The following is a 23,574-nucleotide window of genomic DNA, read 5'->3' as shown; positions in this document are numbered from 1 at the left end:
AACCAACCAGACACTCACCCTCATCCTAAACCACACTAACCAACCAGACACTCACCCTCATCCTAAACCACACTAACCAACCAGACACTCACCCTCATCCTAAACCACACTAACCAACCAGACAGTCACCCTCATCCTAAACCACACTAACCAACCAGACACTCACCCTCATCCTAAACCACACTAACCAACCAGACACTCACCCTCATCCTAAACCACACTAACCAACCAGACACTCACCCTCATCCTAAACCACACTAACCAACCAGACACTCACCCTCATCCTAAACCACACTAACCAACCAGACACTCACCCTCATCCTAAACCACACTAACCAACCAGACACTCACCCTCATCCTAAACCACACTAACCAACCAGACACTCACCCTCATCCTAAACCACACTAACCAACCAGACACTCACCCTCATCCTAAACCACACTAACCAACCAGACACTCACCCTCATCCTAAACCACACTAACCAACCAGGCACTCACCCTCATCCTAAACCACACTAACCATCCAGACACTAACCCTCATCCTAAACCACACTCACCAACCAGACACTAACCCTCATCCTAAACCACACTAACCAACCAGACACTAACCCTCATCCTAAACCACACTAACCAACCAGACACTCACCCTCATCCTAAACCACACTAACCAACCAGACACTCACCCTCATCCTAAACCACACTAACCAACCAGACACTCACCCTCATCCTAAACCACACTAACCAACCAGACACTCACCCTCATCCTAAACCACACTAACCAACCAGGCACTCACCCTCATCCTAAACCACACTAACCATCCAGACACTAACCCTCATCCTAAACCACACTCACCAACCAGACACTAACCCTCATCCTAAACCACACTAACCAACCAGACACTAACCCTCATCCTAAACCACACTCACCAACCAGACACTCACCCTCATCCTAAACCACACTAGCCAACCAGACACTCACCCTCATCCTAAACCACACTAGCCATCCAGGCACTAACCCTCATCCTAAACCACACTAACCATCCAGGCACTAACCCTCATCCTAAACCACACTAACCAACCAGACACTAACCCTCATCCTAAACCACACTAACCAACCAGGCACTAACCCTCATCCTAAACCACACTAGCCAACCAGACACTCACCCTCATCCTAAACCACACTAGCCAACTAGCTCATGACACAACCCTTAACCCAAATTCTAGACAACGAGATGTTCACGTTAACACTACCGCTGACCTTTAACCACACTCGCCAACCAGACATTGACCATAATTTGAACCCCAACAAGCTTCCATCCAGGGCCTAGTACTAGCTCAACTCCTAACCATAGCCACACCAGCCCTCACCAAAAAAGTATCCATATCCCTGACCCGGACAGATTACCTACCCAAGCGGTCTGTAGTACTTGCCCTAACCCTAACACGGACCCAAACCCTAGCCACAGCTCTTAGCGCCCCACCCCAGTGGTGTAGCATGGTTGGCATGGGCCTAGCTGATGCAAGGAATGAGATAGAGACCCCCGGTACCTCGTCGCTTATTGTATTTACACATCGAGGGCCTGTGCACTCAACGTCGACGCCAACCGACCCTATTCACTTTCGTTCAAACGCTGCACGGATATCCGACGTCAAGAAAGGAGTTAAAGGGCACAATGGAGATGGGGGGGGGGGGAGTTAAACTCGTGCGCCGTGGGCTAGATGCTGACGATGGCACGTAACTGGGCGAGCGAGGAGGAATTTATCCGCGGCGCTTTGCAGAATGTCTGTCGGGAGCCCCCACCGATGGCGAAATGCAAATAAATCCGCGGATAATGACCCCCTCCCCTCCCTCCTCTCCCCTCCCTCACTTTAGAGTTGGCGACGGGTTCCGTTTGAGACGGTGCTTCTTCTTAACCTTGGCTTCAGCCTTGCACCCCTTTGGTTCTCAATCGTAAAAAGTGTACAATGTTAATGCATCCATAGGGTTGATGAAATAAAGTAGTTGTACTTACGTGCCCGTGCTTAATTTGTGTTTTCGATGATAAAAATAATTATTTGCCTTCTAATAAAAAAAATCTGCTCACGTCTCGCACCTCCGGAAAGGGCATCTGGCACCCCGGGGGGGGGGGGGGGGTGCGTGCGCCGCAAGTGAAGACGAACCGCTGGCTTGAGAGATCAGCTCTGTCGCATCGACGCTAATCAATGGGCCTCACTTTACGTACGGGGCCACAGTCACGATCACGACACCAGCTAGCAATAGCAGCACCAAATTTCTGGGTATTTCATGCCAGTTTGTTTCTTTTGGCGCACGTTTTTTTTGTCAAATTGCTGTTGCCTTGTACAGCTTTGTGAGATGTAGTTTTGTATGCACTGCGCTATGTAAAAAAAAGTTACGTAACATTTTATTGTAATTTTTATTACATTTTCTCTCTGACTGGCTGTGAATGTTCTCGAGTTTACTGCCTCTGAGCAAATGACCTTGAACGGCGCTTTGTTCGTCCTCACCAGGACACATTTTCCCACAATGCATTGTGCCGGCAACATTTTATTAATTTGCTCCTCATGTAAATTAGTTAATTGAGTAGTAACTCTTTATATTATTGAGAGATTTGTCTGGTAATAGCTACGATTAGGTAACTATTTATGTCTATTTAAAAAAACTGGTCATGAGAAAATATGTTTACAAGTGTAATTCTCAGGAGGCCCCCATGGTATGAGGTGCTGTCCTAACTCGATCTGGAGGTGCTATGAAGAAGGACCGTAGCCTGAATTGTCACACTATATTATAATACTGGTAGGAACCACCTGGTTCCACCAGCCCACAGTGGATTATTGTGTCCGTCCGTCCGTCGTGCATCCAAAAATGGGAGGGGTGGGGCTGGGTGGAGAGGGGAGGGTGGGGAGGGGCTGGGTGGGGAGGGTGGGGCTGGGTGGGGGGGTGGGAGGGATGGGGCTGGGTGGGGAGGGGCTGGTCACCCCGTGGTGCCCTTATAAAACTCAACGTTTAACCTACTCACGCCGGCTTGTGCCCACCCTCACAGTCGGCCATATTTGCGGAATCCACCACGCCGCCGTTGACCCTGGCCATTGACCGATCAACCAAACGTTTCTACCAGCTCCCTCCGCAAGGAATGTGTTATTTTAAAACGGTGGATGTTGATGAGTGTGTTGAGGGACTTTTCATGTTAATTGTGGTTGTACGCCACTGCCAGCGCAGCAGCGGCATCACCAAGTAATTTGAATGCGCTCAATCTCGTCAAATCTCAGAACCTAAGCACGATTCAGTTTTCCTGACCTCTCGGACGGGACACTGCCAGGGATATTCCAGCTGGTGTTGGGGTAGATGGCAGGCACAGCAATGCATTCATTAATTATTATCGCGTTAACTTCGTTTTGAAGCCAACGACTTTGCTTTGCTCTTTGTTAATACTTCTCCATCCTGTCATTATTTAAAGCTGCAGGGCAAAAAAAACCGCACAGGAAGCAGCAGTGCAGCAAGCACGTTCGTGAACCATCCGTGCAGATCTTTGAGAGGGTCATATTTTAATCATGCGCGTGGGCTCCATCCAGGCACGCCGGTTTAATTCCTGCCCCACGAAGCCAAACCCCTCATTAGTGGAACTGGGCACGTATCCCAAAGTACAGGGACCACTCCTCACAATAAACATTGCTGAGACTGGGGAGATGCTGTTCTGTCCGGATAGAGGGCATTATTCATATGAGTAGAGCTTAATGCGAGCTAAGAAGGCTGGAGCCCAGTTTAATAACGTAGCACTTACAACCTCTTGTAGACTACTGTGCATGGGATTTGATTATATCTTTTTTTTCCCTCTGCGAGAATAAAAGTTACCGCTCCAGCCGAGCGGAGCAGCACGCCGGCCCTAGTTTATCAACGACGCTCCTCCGCCTGCAGATAATCCCGGATCGGGAGTTTCAGGCGCCGCCGCCGCCGTCGTAATGCGGGTCGCTTGCTCCCCCCATTAATTCCCCCGCTGGGGAAGAAGACGCCTCGGTGTGTGTGCCGTTTCCTGCCCGGTGGCCTTGAAATAAACGAGGCGTGGGGCAACACAAATTATAGCCTCCCCCCTCACCCCCATAACCTCCCCCCCCCCACTCAAACGCTCGGCCAGATGAACGGATGGGCGCGTCAGTCCGTTGCGCGATCGGATAGTGCAGCCATGGAAGTGCATGCTTTTCCTGATGGAGGTCACTACTTCTTCCTCTCGTCTGAAATTGCCTTTGTCTTCTGGCTATCCGCAATGAATGTTAAGACACCCCCCCCCTCCCCCTATGAGAAAATACTTTAAGACGCGGTGGAGTAAATGCGATGTCCAGGCTCAAGACTTTCCGCGGATATTTTATGTCTATGTCTGTTTCTCTCTCTCTCTCCCTGTCTGTGAAGTGTCTTTATTTACCTTCTACCTTCATAGCATCGACCAAACTCCCTATCTACCCTATGGTATATATTCCTCGCAGTGGCATTTGGCTAACCATCGAACAAAGACGGTCACCGCATCGAACGCTTTCAGATGCGTTTCTGTGGCTGTCTGGAACGCTCTTCCTTCCGATGCTAGGAAGCCACTGGAGCTGTGCACTTTTGAATCAAAATTGAAAACGTATTTCTTTAGAACTGGTTTTTATGTTTAGTTTGATGTCCTTTCCCCGCACCTCCGATTAGCACGGTTGGCTGCTTACGGTGCGAAAGAAGTTCAACAAAGACAAAGATTCCCCGTATAGCCTTAACAGACTGTTGGGGCAAGTGCTGTTATCGAGCACCTATGAATGCCGGCACGGCACACGAGAGGGTGGATGGCCAACACCACGACCGGCCGCCTTTGTCTCCCCAGTGGCGATGTTTGCACACTGCACCAGGTACTCATTTGAGGCTGAGTCGACCTAGGGGAGGCCGAGGACCGGTTCAGATAATCTTCATCGGTGTTGGCCGTGAGCGGGAATGGAACTCGGGACACCGGGTTCGTAGCGCAGCGCACGAACCGCTACACATACATACATACACACCTATATTTCTACCCACAATTCTCTGCTCGAGGAAAATCCTCAAATCACTCTCCCCCCAGCCCCACTCTTCTTCAAACTCTCTCGATGGACATGCTTCCCCTATTCGTACAGCATCCTGAGGTGCGGTTGCATTTCAATTCTGTATACGTCCACGATGTGTCCCTTTGTGTGATACCTCACGAAGCGGGCACTGGAGTAGATAATTCTGGGTGGAATTTATTGAAATAAATCACTTTCCAATTTCCTATTTACACATAAAAAAAACCTCTTAGTCTCTTGGATTTACTAGCCTTATTACGGTCCTATTTCAATCAGGGTGTTGTGAACATACGTCTGAAATAAGGGAGAAGGGCGTATTTAGGCGGGTAGTTTTTAACTAAAAAAGGTCTTGTTATTTTATACGGAGGCACGATAATCGAAGGTGATTTGCTTAAATTGTAATTGTTCCTTTGGGCTGAATATTTAATTGGAATTGTTGAAGAACTGTAGGAATCAATTTCGCCACTCGCGATTTTGTTCACAATGTTAGACCTCGCTGATTGTGTGCCGGGCACTCACGCCGACGGTGAGAAACATCGTCCTCATCCATCCATCCCCGCAGAGAAGCGGCGTGATTAGCGCTGTGTCCCCCCTTTGCTACGTCCCGCGTCTCTGCCGCCGCACAATCATGTCCTAAATGGCTGCTACTCTTAACAACAAAGATTATATACACACACGCAAAAAAGAAAGACAAAGATCCCCCGTATAGCCTTAACAGAATGTAGGGGCAAGTGCTGTTAGCGAGCACCTATAAAGGCCGGCACGGCACACGAGGGGGTGGGTAGCCAACACCACGCCCGGCCGCCTTTGTCTTCCCAGTGGCGATGTTTACACATCGCACCAGATACTCATTTGAGACTGAGTCGACCTAGAGGAGGCCCAGGACCGGTTCAGATAATTGTCACTGGGTGTTGGCCGTGAGCGGGAATCGAACCCGGGTCGCCAGGTTTGTAGCGCAGTGCGCTAACTGCTATACCACCGCTCCCCACAACCGCAACATACACACATCAAACGTGCTTCACTTTAAATTACAAACCCAGGAAACTTGTGACTCGCATTGCGACCACTTCAAGCGTTTATATTACGCATTCGGCGCAAGCTTCCAATGTCCACTTCCGTTCGCGTGCTCCACAACGATGTCCACATCGTCATTATCATCAGCCATGGTCAATCCACCGCTGGATGAAGGCCTCCCCCCACCCTCCCACCTACCAAGCCATCGCCATCCCTCACGGTCTTGCGACCAATCTACCAAGCACCTGCGCACAAGCTTTCATCTCTCCGTCTTCACTTGGTGGACGCAAGCACTCGCCGAACCACCCATTGGGCATCATTCGATCACGTGCGAATCCAGTGTGTAAACATCAGCGCTGGTGGGGAGGCAAAGACGGTCGGGCGTGTTGCTGGCCAACGGCATCCCTCGTGTGCCGCGCTCTCATTTATGGGTGCTCGCTAACAGCACTTGCGCCAACATTCTACTAAAGGTTGTACGGGGTGGGGGGGGGGGTCTTTGTGTGCAAATTTCCTTCGGTTTTCCTGGCGCTTCCCAGACAGAGAATTACATTTCCGATCGGAATCATAGTGCCGCGTGCAGCTGCACATCACTGTAGCCGCTCAGAGGTCACCGGGCATTCTCTACCCCCCCCACGCCCCCCACCGCGTCCTTACCCCATCTCTCTTTTTATTCTTCTGTTGCATCCCTTGACCTCTAACCTTTTGCGCCACTCTGTCGAGAGAGATTTATGTCTGCGCTAGGCAAGGCTTGACGGGGACGGATGCGCTGTGGACAAAGTGGACGGCGTTTTTTGGCCAGATTGCTCGGATAAGTTAGTGGCGCAGAGGGTAACCGGCCGAGAATGGAAGGGTTTGTCTTGTAATTGATGGCTCCAAATTAAAGGCGCATCTACTTACACGCAAAGACATAACAAATAGCCCCTGTATATCCTACAACAGACTGTTGGGGCAAGTTCTGTTAGCGAGTACCTATGAAAGCCGCCACAGCACACGAGGTGCGTGGCCTTCAACATGACCGGCCGCTTCAGTCTTCCCAATGCTTTACACACCACAGCCAGATACTCATTTGAGGCTGAGTTGAACTAGTGGAGGCCCAGGACCTGCTCAAATAGTCGCCCGGTTTCATAGCCTAGTGCGGTAACTCTCCACCCACTAGACGCTCTCACACACATACGCAAACCCAACCCCATTAAATGGCATTCGTAATTGCTAACTTATTTTCCTTTTCATGCACTTATAGACCACGTCTGATGTAATGCTCCCATCTAATACTACCTGCACATATAGTGACATGGATTCCTACATTTAAAAAGCAATGTTCCAAGTGTATTCTAATGGCAAATACAATCACATCAATGACCCTTTTTGCCAAGACCTTTAAAACGCAACAAACAATTTCAAGTCACTATGTTTTGTGTTTCCTTTCGAGTGCGTGCGGCATATGACAACAGCATTGCTCTGCTGTTTGTGAACTTTTACCAAGGCGCCTGTTATAGGCTAGGCACGCTTGCCTTATATTTCGTGTTCTGTTCGGAATGAAAAAGCATGAATGTTTAATTTGTAAATATGTAGTCCTGTTATTCTTCAGTCCTGCCTGCAGGTTGTTAGAACTAACTGAAAGATCGCAACAAAACAAACCCGCTGACAACACGATTCACAATTAGTTTATTTCTGGGGTTAGATTGTGTAAATTCTCAAATTTAACCCTCCACCGCCTGACATATAATCACGTGGGGAAATATGCAAATTGATGAGATTGTTTAGCAATCCAGAGGAATGTTAAAAAGCAAGCGACATCATGCCCATGTTGTGAGAACTTACTAAACTTTTTATTTTTATTTTACCAGGTAAGGCCCACTGAGCTATGTCGCTTTTTTTCAGAAGCCACCTGACCACAAATGACAGCTCAACGGAAGTGGCTTATTACGTGGAAATTCACAGCAGCCAAATACTCTGAACACATGTTGATTTGAAGTGTGGAGGGAAAAATCGGAGGACCCGGAAAACATTCCACGCGACCAGGGAGACATGCCAACTCCAAATATACAGGCGTCAGGGTCGAACCCATAGTCTCCTGCATAGCGGGCGTTTTTTTTTCCTATCAGGTGGTGGCGGGTTGCAATATATATATAAAACAATTATATCAACACGATGCATATCTAACCGCCCGGCCCAATTGTTTGCCAAATGATTTTGTGATATCCTCCTCGACGACGACACCACTCGTTAATTATTTAGTGTTACGAAAGGGCACTTTCATAACATCTCGGTCGAGAGCTTGTTCACTCGTCATGCCCGAGATCTGTTGGCTTTGTTTTCCACATTGCGATGCGGAAGAGGTAAATTAACGGGCCCAAGTCCATTTGTGCGCCTGATTTTCGAGAGACGGGCATCAGCAGCAGACAGGCTAGAAAGCGGCAGAGTGCACTTTAGCGAGCGGCGCCTTAATTATATTAATCAAAAACAGCAATGCCACACAAACACGGCCGCTCTGGCACACATCAAACTAATTAAAGTCCGTTTAATACGGAGGCTTTCGCGACCAATATTATTCGTAACAAAGCTATTTTTTTGGGTATATATATAAATGTGTCGTAACCCTCCACCAACTGACACAGCCAATTAGCAAGGGATTTGTCACGTAAACAAAACGCCAATTAGTTATTGCTTCAGCCCACCGGTGTGTTGGAGAGTACATCCACAACATTTACAATTTGAGTAGTTCGACGTTTCGCTGGTAATTACATCCAGCATCATCGGGCGATTTGCCACCGGTGGGGCTGAAGTAGTATACTACACTATACACTACACTATTATACACTACATTAGTAACTATTTGGCGTTTTGTTTACGTGACAAATCCCTTACTAATTGGCTGTGCCGGGTGGTGGAGGGTTACGACGCATTTATACTGACGCGAACTAACCCAAAAACACCTTTATTATGAATTAAATTCCGCTCGATCGTTTGCAATGTTATCAATAACCATGACGGTAGATAGAAGGCAACACGAGCTAAGTAAGAAGCCGTCCGCGGTGGAGAAGCTGGAGGCATTGGGAAGAAGAGCCACTGAATCGCGTGGACGTTCTACCCGCACACGGCACGTTTGTCACGGAAACAAGATGGCGGTGGAGCCTGCTTGCCCGTGGACCGTAGCCCAAGCGGCCTCTCTACAATGCTGGGCCTCGCCTAGGTCGACCCAGCCTCAAATGAGTACCCGGTGCGATGTGTGAACATTTCCGTGAGGGAGCACCGGCATAGTTGCTGGGCGCATTGCCCCCTTTGAGTGCCGTGCCGGGCCGTCGTAGGTGCTCGCTAACGGCACTTGCCTCGTCATTCTAAGGCTGTACGGGGGCGGGGGGGGGGGCATCGTGTTGCGTATTCATGCGTAGTGTTAGTAAGGCGTTTGTCTCACGTGCGGGGCAGTCTATAAATGACGTCACGCACCTAGGGGGGGGGGGGGTAAGATATTTGTGACGATGTGTGACGAAGGGGGGGGGGGGGGGTGAGAAATGTGACGTCACATCAAAATTCGCAACTTTAAATAAATATAGACAACACGTTCTACTTAATTAAATAGACTTTTTAATACATGTTTTATCCTACAACATCAGAGTGCAGCGCCACATTAAATACGCACTTCAATGACAATAGTTTAAAGCGATTTGAAGCATGTTTTATTTTTGGGGGGGGGGAGGGCAGAGCTTTGTGACGTCATATTTGAGGGGGGTCTGACTTTTTGTGACACCGTGTGACGAGGGGGGGGGGGGTCAAAAATCGTCAAAAATCGCGTGACGTCATTTATGGACGGCCCCTGCGTAGCGTGAGTAAGACATATGCTCCCCCATGTTGTTTGTCGGCCTGTTCTGCCCGCGTTTCTCGAGCACATCCAGAGACTTCTCCTGCAAGGCGTCCGGCCTGTAAGTCCTCTCAACAAAACTCCGTCTTCTTGGTTATTTCTGTAAAGTCACGTAGAAGGAAAATAATAAAATAATAATAAAACATAATAAAATAATTCTCACGACGTTTCGGCCACAACGCAAGCCGCCGTCTTCAGGTGGAGAACAGGTCTGTCGAGAAGGCAGAGTCTGAAAGACTGCCTTCTCGACAGACCTGAAGACGGCTGCTTGCGTTGTGGCCGAAACGTCGTGAGAATTATTTTATTATGTTTTATTTTTATTATTTTCCTTCTACGTGACTTTACCGAAAGAACCAAGAAGATGAATCCCTGCAGTCACGAAAGCTTTAAATCGAAAAACTCCGTCTCTCTGCTCGCAAGGGCGCTGGGTGACCGCGCCTCTGCGGCACGAGCGGGAGCGTGGCGTGACGCTGGGGAAGGCCCCTCGCCGATAGCTTCGTGCCCACGGACGAGTTAATGCAGCCAAGGTGGATGGGGGGGGGGGGGTTTCCACCGTCGAACACATTCCGCCCGCGGTCCGCCCACCGTAACACAGCAACCTTTCTCACCCTCATCACCACCAACACCCGCACCCGAAGCCGCACGGGTAACAAGGCAGAGAGATTCCTGCTGTCGTAGTGGTGGTGGTGGTGTGGGGGGGGGGGCGAGCTGGCTAGGAGGCCCCCACATTTGCTTTAATTCTCGCGGTTGCAGGGCAGGGCGGGGGGGGGCTTTGCGTGCGTGCCGCCGAGTTGACGTCGGGTGGAGACGGCGGCGGTGGTGGCCACGCCCCCGCTGTGCCACGGGGGGAGGGGGGCACACCCGCTGTGCCACGGGGGGAGGGGGGCACACCCGCTGTGCCACGGGGGGGGAAGGGGGCACGCCCGCTGTGCCACGGGGGGGGAAGGGGGCACGCCCGCTGTGTCACGGGGAGGGGGGGGGCGCGCCGCTGTGCCACGGGGGGGGGGGGGGGGGGGGGCGCGCCCGCTGCAGGTTTAACACGTCTGGCTGTCGCCTGATGAAGCTCGTTGTAATTACTGAGATTGTAAATGTTGTGGCTTGGCTCTCCAACGCACCGGTTAGTGCTGTACTCGTGACGAATTGGCCACATTCTGTTTACGTGACAACCCTTACTAGTTGGCTGTGTCGGGTGGTGGCGGGTTCTAACGACACATTCATATATTTACGCGATCTAACCCCCCCCCCCCACCAAAAATAAAATTGTTCGTTCTTGGGTTGGCGTGTGTTCACGGCCCGGGGGGAGGTAGTGGGAGGTTTTTGGGGTGGCCGCGTTCAACCCACGCCACGGCTGTGGGGAAGATTCCCATTGCTCACGTGCGCACGTCGGCCATTTGTTAAAGTGGGGCATCGTGGCCAGGTGGTGCAGTTTCTGGGGCGCGCACAATTCTCCCGTGAATGCAATCTTCACCCCGCACACGTGCACGCCCCCCAACCTTACACCCGCTGAGTTCCACCGCACGCCCCCCCCCCCCCTGGTTATCCCCCGCAACAGCCCCCCCATCCCCCCTGTGCCATGCCAGACACCCTCACGTCTCCTCACCTCCCGAACCTTCGAGAATATCTCCTAAACCCTGCGCCCAAGTTGCCTTCTTCACCATTCCGATGAGCACGGCTGGCTAGGTACGGTGCAAAAGAAGTCCCACATACGGTACATACATTCCTCTCTTCGCCTCTTCATCCACCTCCACCCATATCCCCATTCTTTTCCTTTTAAATTCCATTGCCAATCTCCTGACCCGTCAGCCCCCCACCCACCACTCCCACCGACCCTGATTCTTGTTGTGTTTTCAGAGCCGGTACCACCACTCCTGACACCTCTATCGGTTTATTCCCACGGTTTAAACCTGTGGTATACAATTACGGTGTATTCTTACGGCATGTACCTAATTAGCGGGCAGCGCCTCTCAAGTCGCCCCTAAGACTTTGTATTGGAGCTTTAGAGCCCACGAACGAATGTATCGTGCCACTCCTGACGTGTATATGGTGCACATGCATAATTCACATTTTTCACGTATTGATGTGTACATTTTTTTTCGTAGGAGCGATGCTTCAGAGTTTGGCGGGGAAGACGTCTATTTTTATAAAGCAACTTTGAAAGAACTGTGGGGGCGGCATTACGTAATGAATGAGAAAATGCCCTAATGAACGAGCGAATGGGATAGGAACTCCTCCGCATTGGTTGGTCACGAACCAGCGATGGAAGTTGCTCGTTGCCATGGTGGGAGTCAGTTCATCCACACAGCAAGTTGTTTAATACATTGTTATATAACACATGAGTGGACAAAACGATTGTACTGAATGATAATAATGCCCGGGCATGCCTCGCTGTGTGTTCACGCTCTATTTTCACGGGCGTGTTATGAAAACGTTTTTTGGCAGGAAACATGAGTCCCCAGAGAAATACCCATTCATGCGAGGAGATAGCTCTCCTCGACATTTGAGAGTATTTGGTCTATTCTTCCAGGCTGACCAGATGTCTCGGAAGAGGTGGGACTGCCCACAATCTATCCCAGGGCCCTCGACCTGCCGGTGGAAAAAGCGCGGTGGGGGTGGATTTTGAGAAGAAAATTTGCGCCGTTGTTTCAACTGCGGGGCAGGGGGAGTTCAATCGAACTGGCGACCTTTGGATTACAAACACAGTGTGCTGACCCTTACTCCTAAACGGTAGCAGCAGCAGCATCATCCCTACAGGAGCTATAGCCACTCAATAGAGTAACACGGGTACCTTATGAACACGCAGTTCCCGGCTTAACGGGGATGGCCATGCCGAGTGTAATCAATGATACAATCAACGGCCTCCTTGTACAACGGCCACGTGCCACCCAAGGGCGCTGACCCTGCGCTAAGCGATAAATAACACGAGGCCGCGTAGCGGGCGTCCTGCCTCTCCGTGTGCGGCGAGCGGCTGAAGTTAATGGGTCACGTCTGACCACTGCGTAGGGTTTTGCGCGGTTGTGCTGCTGTTTCGGGTCGCCCCGCGTGTGGTTCGGGCACGATGTCCGACATTTAGCTCATCGCGCCGGGAATGCGGCCCAGGCTGCTGTTGATGGATCGACTCTTCAATGCCACGATCGTGAGCTCGGGCCGTGGGGCGCAACGAAACAGAGGAACTCCCCCCCCACTCCCTCTCTTTCTCTCTGCAAAGAAAAATCAAATTGACTGCGTTGGCAGTGGTGGTGCCCAGGCAGAACTCAATAAAATACCCACCGCATCAATCATTACCTCTTCCTTTTATAACCAGTGCCAGCACCCCTTGCAATCATCTTTTGTTGATATTTTGAAAGTGCCCCGATGTGTTTCCAGGTTGTACCGCGTGTTGTTCAGTCCGACGTTTCGCTCCATATGCTGGGTGTTTCATTGGACATGGGGCGAAACGTCAGACATCATGCCGAACGACACGCGGCGCAACCTGAACACACACCGGAGCACGACCGGGGTCGCGTCATTTGTTACGCTGCGGATCAGATCCTCTTGAGCAGACCTCGCCGTGGAGCTCACTTGAGGAAAGGCCTTCCTTGACGAGCCCTGTCCCACATGGAGCCCAAGCGGAGAGGCCCTGGTCCGTCAGGAGCCACTTACCCATCAGCTGGAGTTGGCCACCCACCTCCTATGGGCTCCGTATGGGGTTCGAAGGGTGAGGACGCAGGCAGTGGAGCGAGCCAAAGGCAGGCAGGTGCCCAATAGGCGCTTCTCTTATCGGGCCCGCGTTAAATTATAAGAAACATTTCAACGTGTGTTCATGCTCGTGTGTCTGATTTTAAAAATGAGATGGGGGTCTATTTTTCCAGGAACGATTATTATTATTATTCTTTTTGCAGGAGGGTTCTATACAGATAATTATATTCTCCATAATACAGTTTTTTGGGGGTTAGATCGCGTCAATATAAATGTGTCGTTAGACCCGCCACCACCCGACACAGCCAATTAGTTAAGGTTATCGCGTAAGCAAAACATGCTAATGCATTACGAGTACAGCACACCGGTGTGTTGGAGAGCAAATCCACAACATTCACAATCTGAGTCTGATGTTTCGCCGGTAATTACAGCCAGTAGCATCAAGTCACAGCCAGATTTGTGGAGACATCCTCCTGTTTCGTTCCTTAAATGGAGGGATAGGTGTGGTGATTTGGTTATTCATACGGTAATCAACGTGCATCATGCATGCACATTGTTACTGTACATCCTATCGTTTGTGTGCACATAAATAGCAGGACCTCTTCTTGTCAGCTCACAGGTAATCCCCATTGACGTATGGCGACCTGTATAGGCACGCATTTAAACAAAGTATTACTTGATGATTCGCTTCCAAGCAGCACTAAGCCTTGAGCTATCCGACCGGCTAAAATTATTTGCATTTCTCTCAATTTCGATAGATTCTCTAATTAGTCTTGGCCAGTAGTAACTAGTTTTGCATAGAACTTCAACATTATCAAATTCAATTGAGTGTCCTTGCTGGCACACGTGTTCTGCCACTGCCGACAGTTGTGTTTGGGACTATTTAATCTTTATTTGGTGTTCTTTTAATCTCATGCTGACCATTCGTCCTGTCTGACCAACATAGCATTTTCCACAAGAGAAATGAATCCTGTACACACCTTCTGTTGATAGCTTCGGTAATACAACTTTAGTACGAGATCATAGTTTCTGTATTGTATGTACCGTGCCAAATCTGATTCGAATGTTTTGTTTATAAAAACAAATCTGGCTAGTTTATCAGTTACTCCCGCAATGTACGTTGTTTTTGATCGTTTTAATTACTTGGGCAGTTTCAACGCTCGTGTTATTTGATTTGTTTTTGGCATTCATTGCCCTGTTGATTTGTGCATCACTGTAACCGTTCAATTGCAGAGCTTCTTTGACATGTTGATTTTCACTTCTCAGACTATCACAATCTGACACTTTCTTAACCCGATGTATGCGCGTCTTGATGAGAGAATATTTCTGTGCGGGGTCAAGTTGTGACTCTGCATTCAGATAGGCGTCAGTGTGCATTTTCTTTTGGTAAACGCTGTGTGTTATTTTACAATTTCTGCCGCGCCTGAGCAGAATATCCAGAAATGGGAGAGTTCCGTGAACTTCCCTTTTCATGGTAAACTGGATGGACGGTTTTTGCGAGTTGAGATGATTTAGATATTCGTTAAGTGTATGAATATAATTATATTCTGTTTAACTTGTTTGGCTTCTTTGAACTTCTTCACACAATTTTTTTTACCCATTTTGTTATTTTATCAGATGAAGAATCCATCAACAACTCCCACAGCAGGGCATCACACCATGAAATAATAATAGCCTGCAGAAGGTAATATCACATAACTACTTCTGACATCCCTTAAAGTGACCTCTCATACACACCGTAAGACTGTGCCCATTCGCATATTTTCCACTCTATGTTATTTTATTACATGCCAGTCAAGCTTAATTCTTATATTTAATTCTAAAAGCTGGAGAAGAAGAGTCTACCATAGTAAGTGAAAATAAACTTTTGATTTTCAGATGTTGTGTGCGTGTGTGTGCAGTCACTGGTGACTTGTTTAAGACAATCCACTCGCTATGCTTGGGAACCCAGCTTCATCACAGGTGGCTGAAACCTAGATTTGAACCCATCATCTAAGAGTTGCTGGCTCAGTATACTGAGCCCTGAGCAACCCACATCAATCTCTGGCCAATTAATTTTGACATGGATTATTTGCATGTGGGAGCGAAGCAGAGTGCCTGAAAAAATCCCACCACACATACGACGGACATACACTCAATATAATGCATATACACGTCACGAACCATATAGGATATAGATTTAAAATATTGATATACAGTACGTATAATTCCGTGTTTGATATGAATGGTTTCAATTTACACCATAGACGTGCACGTGAAATGTTGCATCCCAAGGAATTGTCCAAGTGAAATTTTTTTTTTCAATATAAAAAAAAAACTACTTGCTGTACTGTCATCTACCGGCCATATTTCGGTCCAACAGTTTCAAAAGATTTCAAAAGAATGATTTAAAGCTTTCGTGACTACGGGGATTCATATTATTGGTTCTTTCGGTAAAGTCACGTAGAAGGGAAACAATAAAATAATAAAAATACAAAGAACCAAGAATATAGTTTCAAAAGAATTATACAAACGGAAAAGTGTTACAAAGAGCGAAGAAAAGTCATCATCTTAAAAAAAATGTATCGCGATAGGCGAGGTGAATTGATAAGAGAAGAGGGGTTGGTGAACGTGTGCATTGCTGCCGAGACTGAGGGCAAGGCATCGCTAGGGAGTGGTTTGGTCCTCCCAGAAGCAAAGCGACAATAAGACAACAATAGGCGATCTAAGACTGTTGACCCCTCCGGAACTGAGGGCGACACGTGCCGCTGATGGTGCGATCTCGACCTGATCCACCAACCCTCCACACCCCGGCCCCCCGCAACTCCCGAGCGCTGAATTGCCGACACACGCCACCAATGACTTGACCATTTCTCTGACTCGAGCAGACATTGACGCCTCGACCCAGCTCAGCCATAAAACTTTCAATTAACTTGGAGATTAAAAAAAACCCACAGAGGGCACCAATAGAAGCGGACTGCCACGCGGCGCTGGGCACATTGGTCCCGCCGCAGCTATCGGATCGCTACGCTCGAGAAACCCGGACACCTGCACAGGACCAGGGGGCTGTAATCGCAAACGCTGCTGCCCGCTCAACAGAAAATCATTGCCGCGGCCCGGGAGATGGATGCAAGTGCAGTTGACCATCCCGAATTGCTTGTCCCCCTGTCTGGCAGCGTCCGAGAGGGAGGCTCAGAGATCGGTTGCCTGGCGAGGCGGCGGCGGGCATGGCGGGGCGGAGTTGGGCTACACCAGGGAGCCAGAAAACTAAAATAAGAAGAAGAGACATTTTTATTTTTCGAATTCGGTAAAAAAAATGAAGATTTCAAGAGTCGGCAATGCAACGTGAATATGAGACGGTGGTTCCTTAATAAATAACGTCACGAAACTGTCCTTAAAGAGCCGTCGCATGCAGGTTGCCGACCCCTCGGGCTACATCAACGTGGCACCGCTAGGAAAGGCCAGCGGTTTGCTATCTCCAGACAGGTATAGGTGCAGCCCTGCAATGTTTTGCTCTCGCTACTGCTTGTGGAAGAACGTCGTCCACTCTATAAGATGGCTCCAAAGAGTCCCTCTAGAGCAGCGGTCCCCAACCTTGTTGGCACCAGGGACCGGTTTCGTGGAAGACAATTTTTTCACGGACCGGGTGGGGGGGAGGGGGGGGGTCATCATTGGGTCTTTCCCCCTTTTCAAAGAAGCTCTCCAGCGACGTTTGTGTTTTTTAGCTCATGTTGGCTACTAGGGGTTAGCAGCTTGTGGGCTCACCAACACTGTGACTGAGTCAAGTGCGCAGTGCGGGAAAGAGGCGCGGACGGAAGTGGTGAATAACATAATGGGGGCGGGCTACGCGCGGACTCACCGCTCACCTGCTGCTGCTGTGTGGCCCGGTTCCTAACAGGACACGGACCAGTACCGGTCGCGGCCCGGGGGTTGGGGATCTCTGTTCTAGAGTATGTGGCCAACGCTTCCACGCTCTACCATTTGTGTGCTCAGTTTGTTTTCCTTGCCCCCCGCACTTCCGATTAGCACAGTTGGCTATGTACGGTGTGAAAGAAGTTCAGCATACATACCTCCAGAAATGCGATCATGCTTTCTAGGTGGGCAGGATATTGAGTTCAAATCAACTAATCCTTATTTTACGTGCCAGTATCGCCCTCAATAAAGTAGACATAAGTGCACAAACCCCCTGATTGATCGTTGAATTTTTATCGCCCGTTAATGTTTGCGTCATCATCACCAATATAAATATCTCAGCTTCCTTTTCCATCAAGATTATTATTTTAATTGTTGCAATCATCTCAGTTTCCCATTGTATCACCATTATCACTGTCACTCTGTCAGCTTACTGTCCTATTATCATTACTTTTACTGTAATAATCTTAATGTATGTTGATCTTCTTACGTAGCCAACCATGCTAATCGGAAGTGCGGGGAAAGGACAATAAACTAAACACAAAAGCAGTTCTAAAGATCTGAGTTGTCAATGTTCATGAGCATCATCATCATCTCCGTTTTTTTAATCATAATATTTACTTTTACATCCTCGTCCCTCCAAATAATAAAATCATCTTCTTCTTTCTCTTCCAGGGGGTCGATAAAATAACTAGCATCAATTCAATGAAGTCAGCGGTGATCATCACGGAAAGTCAGGTACCTGGCATAGGAATGTCGAATTTCTATCACCCACCAGTGTAGATGAGCGGTCGCCCCATGATCGCGTGAGCCCAGGGACACGGCCCGTTGACTCTGCTGGAGAACGGCTGAGTTTCAAATGTGGTCCTTTGGGCCGTTTGTGTGTGCAGAGGGGGTTTCAGATGTGGTTACACTTCACAGTTCCCTGTAATGGCTTTTGCATTATTTAAATTTCGAATTCTCCTACGGAGAAATACTACCAGAACTAATCCATAAAATGTTAGCTTTCACCAGCTGAACATTTTATTCCAGTATTTGCTTTCATTATGCGGAGAACAGAAAAAAAAGTGTTTTTTCTAACTCGCAATGCAAACTGACAGAATATAAAATGACTTCGGTCCCTTTCCGCAAATTATTATTAATATGTTCGTATCTCGCTGAAATCTGGCGGATTATTTTATTGCCGGCACGGCACAAAGGAGAGCCACACACAATCGCCTCCGCTATTGTCCGCTCCGTCCATTGTCCTCGAAGCGAGCGTTCATTCGGGGAGGGAAACAAAACCACAGAATCGACCCGCTCCGCACCCAAGTATTTCCAGCAAGTTAACCTTTCCGCTTCATTACACGGCCACCGCCAATGGCTTAGCCCGCCGTGGCGTGTAACGATTGGCACGCAAGAGTCGCCGCCGGCTTCCATTCCATCGCCCGGCACGGCAGATGAAACAATGGGGCAATTATGTTAAATGCCCCCCCCTCCGCCTGCCTCCACATAAATGGTGTTGAATATTCACCCAGTAGTCGATCGGCGGGTCGAGTGTCGTGGGGTAAAGCGTGGGTACATCTGCCCAGCGTTGAAGAGTAGACCAAAAAGAAACCTCGTAATTTGTGTTCAGATCATTATTTTGCGCGCAGTCATTGGTGATAGAAATGCATTCTGGAGCTCCCTCGAGTAGAGTCCCTTCTGCCAGCAGTGGAGTGAGCGAGCAATTGCAGGGCTGCACCTTTGCCCTCTTACCGTTACATACACCACCAATCCGCCTCTCTCCACCCAGAACCGTACTAATCCTTCAGGGGTGTCTGTCCACTTAGCAGGCACGCGCAAGACACAAAGTCTTTTGCGAAAGGTCTATTTTTATTTTTTATTTTACCAGGTAAGGACCACTGAGCTACGTCGATTTTTTTCTCAGAAGCGACCCTGGATATCACAAATGATAGCTCAACGAAGTGGCTTGTCGTGTGGAAATTGATAGCAGTCAAATACTCTAAACGCGCATAGTGGAGGGGAAAAACCGGAGGGAAAAACCGGAGGACCTGGATAAAATCCACGCAACGACGGGGAGAGAGACACGAAAACTCCAGATATACAAGCGTAAGGGTCGGGGTCGAACCCACGACCTCGTGCACACCAGACGAAGGAATTAACATCTCACCACCGTGGTGTCACCGAACCCAAAATGTTGAACGTGGCCGATGAGATAAACGCAATCGACCTCGATTTGCGCAACGCACGCGCCTCCGTTGTACAGAAGAGCAGGAGCGACCTGACCGCGTGCGTGGGCAGCCGGTAATTGGCGTGGCGTAGAGCGGAGCGGGGAGATGTCACACTGACTGCGGGGGAGTTGCTGGAGTTTTATATATTTTTTTTATCTTCCCCCCCCCCCACCCAAGAACTGCACGAGAAACTCTCAGGTCGACCCGGCCTCGGGTGTCTGCAGGTTGGTTTGTCTCGAATCAGCATCGAGTGATGAAGAATTTAAAGCGCCAATGCGGGATAAATAGCCTTAACACAAGCGGGTAATCACCTCCTTAACACGAGCAAAGCATCACTTATTTCGAGACCGTGTTTCAATTTAATAATGCTGGTTTATACGTCACGTTGTTACCACAATGAGTGTCTAATATGAATTTTTTCTGAAAGTGATTTGAAACGAATCATATTCCAACCGTGCGGTTAGTGTAATTTCATTAAGAGAATCTTTTTATTTATTTATAAATGTGGAACCCTCGCAGTAAGCAGTGCACCCCCTTGTGTCAAAAGAGTGGCCCCATGTGATTCCTTTTCAGAAATACTTCTCAAAGGTCCTTACACAGGGGTTTTGTTCCATGGCACAGAACCCAAAATGTTGAAATCTCAAAACAGCATTGAAGCCAAAATAAATGAAAACCCATGACTTTGGCAGTCATTGGTGACAGGGCTGAGGCCATCAACCCACTACACTGCAGAACCCAGTTTAATGATGGGTGGCTTTAACGCGTATTCAAAACCCAGGTTCTCAACGGTGCTGGCTCAGTTTTCTGACATAGCCATTAAAAATCGTCTAAACTTTCTGGCGACTTCATCGATCGTCAATGTACTCTATCGCAAAGAATTTTCGTAACCAAAACGATGCCGTTACAGAGACACGCAACGCAGCGGGCTCAGTGGTGCGGTGCTTGGTGCGCTGTGCCATGAACTTCGGCAGCCTGAGTTGAATTCCCGGTCACGACTAACGTCAGTTGTGAATAAATCCGAGCCAGTTCTGCCCCCCCCCCCCGCCCGTTCTTCATCAATCTACATTGACCAGCGTGGTGAAGTATGGTAAAAAAAAAAAAACAGAGTTCAACACGGCATGTGGAAGAACTTTTAACCAAGAGCAGATTCGCAAACAGTTGTACTTTTTGGTTTTTCACAAAGCAATTTCTCTCTGTGTGCTGTGCCCTTTCTCAAAGACTTTCACAATCATGGCCTTCCATTTAGCTCTGTCCATGAGATTACGCAAGAACGTTTTATTGGATACTCCCAGTTGCATGCAATTTTTCAAATTGCCCGTGTAACTCCATTCGCTGTCTTCTCCGACTTTTTGTTGTAGCTATCATTTTTACAGTGAAAACACATTTACATTCAATATCTTGTTTTCCCATTAAATATCCAAGAAATGTATAATGTGCCTTTCTCTAATGATGTTAAGTAATTTCACGTGCTGTTCCTGCTATTCGTAATGCATCAATTTGCTCTTCCTGTGTCAGTCTGTGAGATATTTAACATACATCTTAGAAGCCACATTTCTGCTGCATGCAGCTTGCTTCGTAGGTAATGTCTCTGCAATACTAAAACCAAATGCCCTTTAATTTTACCATCCGAGGGGAAAGTCACTCGGCACACGTAGCACGGGCACCACTTAGCATTCGGAATATTAATCTGAGCGCTGGAGGAACATGGCTTTGTGTTTGGAGAATCGGTGGTTTGAAACCTGGTTCCACAAGACTGGGAAATCCAGTTTCATTTTCAATTCTGTTGATGAAAACGAAACGAAATATTAATTGAACACGTCGGTTTTTGCAGCCAATGGTACGATTCATTAAAAAAGATTGTTCATGCATCGTAATAACTTTTTGCCATTCTAAGATGGTGACATTCAAGTATTTAATTACATGCCAGTCTCACGATAATACGTATATAGGTTCAACAAAAAATACATACTTACAAATGTAATATCGTGAACTATTTTAACCTTGTATAAGTATGACAAAATACTTATCTAAATTAAAATATTGGCCGTAAAAAATTAAGTGAAATTCTAATTTAAATTTATGCAAAATGAAATTAATTACAAACGTTTTCAATCTACAAATGGAGGAAGGCCTCCCCACGCCATGCCGAGCATAGGGGTTCTAAAAATATATTATATTGCGCATGATGGCAGAAATACGTTAAGGACGTGAATGCCAATGTTGAGGTCTGCTGGCCATGAGAGGGCTTCAAAAGAGAGTTCGTGTAGTTTTTCTTATTCCTCCTTCGTTGTATACAGCGATACAGAGTAAAATAAAACGTTTACGTTATTTGAAGATCTTTTAAATAAACACCACGAATCGCTGTTGCATTTTTTCACACACCGCAAGGATTATTTTGCCGTCGAATAGTTTGCTTTGGCGGCAGGAGGAATTTCACCGCAGGTTTTCCCTGCTGGGCCTACACCGTGGCCGAGAAGCTGGGCCTCGCGTAGGTAAATGTTAAGTAAGGCACATTTTTCGATTTAAAGCTTTCGTGACTGCAGGGATTCATCTTCTTGGTTCTTTCGGTAAAGTCACGTAGAAGGGAAATAATAAAATAATAAAAAGAAAACATAATAAAATACAATTCTCACGACGTTTCGGCCACAACGCAAGCAGCCGTCCTCAGGTGAAGAACAGGTCTGTCGGAAAGACAGCGTCTGAATGAACACCACCAAGCTTGGCATCGTATATTTAAGCTGGGTAAAGGCACATTGTCTCTTTTCGCGAATTGCCACTGCTGTGGGCAGGATAAACGAAGCGCACCAGTCACAAAACGTGGCGACTCAAAGGCAAACTGACAAACTTTCGAAATCGCTAAATGCGTGGACGCATATAATTCCTGCCGAACGTCGGCTAAATTCGTCGGGCAGACATACCATAGCAGCAAGCACCTCCCGGTGTTGTGCGTTTAACGCACAAAGGTGTTTGACTTTAAATCGAATCTTGTAACCTTGAGTTAAAAGGGTGGCCTTGGAAGATGGCATCATAGGAATACTTCTAAAGCCACTTCGATATCCACCCTAGGAGGATATTTTTTTAATGCCCTGGAAAGTATGTTCATTATAAAAAAAAAAACTAATTTAAACTCGGCATGAGTTGAATTAAATAAAAAAAACTCTACTTTAAGGCGATGCGGTTTTTTGAATGTGGAGGCATTGGTGACAGGGCTGAGACCATCACCTCACTCCACCTGAGAACCCAGTTTAGTGTCGATCACTTCCTAGTGAACCATGTTCTCCAGCAGTAATAACTAAGCTTTTTTACGCGGAATATAATAATCTAACTGTTCAACCCAGTGTGTGTATTTTGCTCAAAGGGCAGTTTTTGTAGCGTGTGATTAGCGAGGTCTTAGTTTTGAGAGCACACACTGGATCATTCAAATAAGTAGCTGGTGCCATTGCCAGCTTATGAAGTACAAGTGTGGTGAGATGGAGTGGGTCACCGTGGCGCTGGCTGCTGGCAAGAGGGGGCTTGGCTGCCATAGCAACCCTGGCGGTCAGCAGGTGATGGGGTAGGTGGGAAGAAGGGTTGTGGGAAGAAGGTGGCGGAGGGGGCAGGAGAGAAGGCTCAGGAACCTTCTAGGAGGTTTGAGAAGGGGGGCGTAGCCGAGGCGGAGCGAGGCTGCGCTCAGGGGGATAAAAGGGGGACCTTGGAGGACTCGTGGTTAGTCATGTGTCCATGAAAAAAAAACTGGTCATCAGAAAACATTTTTAAAACTAAATCTCGCCAGGCCCCACGGTGTAAACTAGTTGCAGTCTTCAACTCTTATTATCCACTATATCTTTCTGGCCTTTCTTTTTTATTTGCTCTAAAGAAAATGT

The sequence above is a fragment of the Lampetra planeri genome, chromosome 13 (genome assembly GCF_965212315.1).
Source record: "Lampetra planeri chromosome 13, kcLamPlan1.2.h2, whole genome shotgun sequence".
In the NCBI taxonomy this organism is placed as follows: domain Eukaryota; kingdom Metazoa; phylum Chordata; class Hyperoartia; order Petromyzontiformes; family Petromyzontidae; genus Lampetra; species Lampetra planeri.
This window is presented reverse-complemented; position numbering follows the sequence as displayed.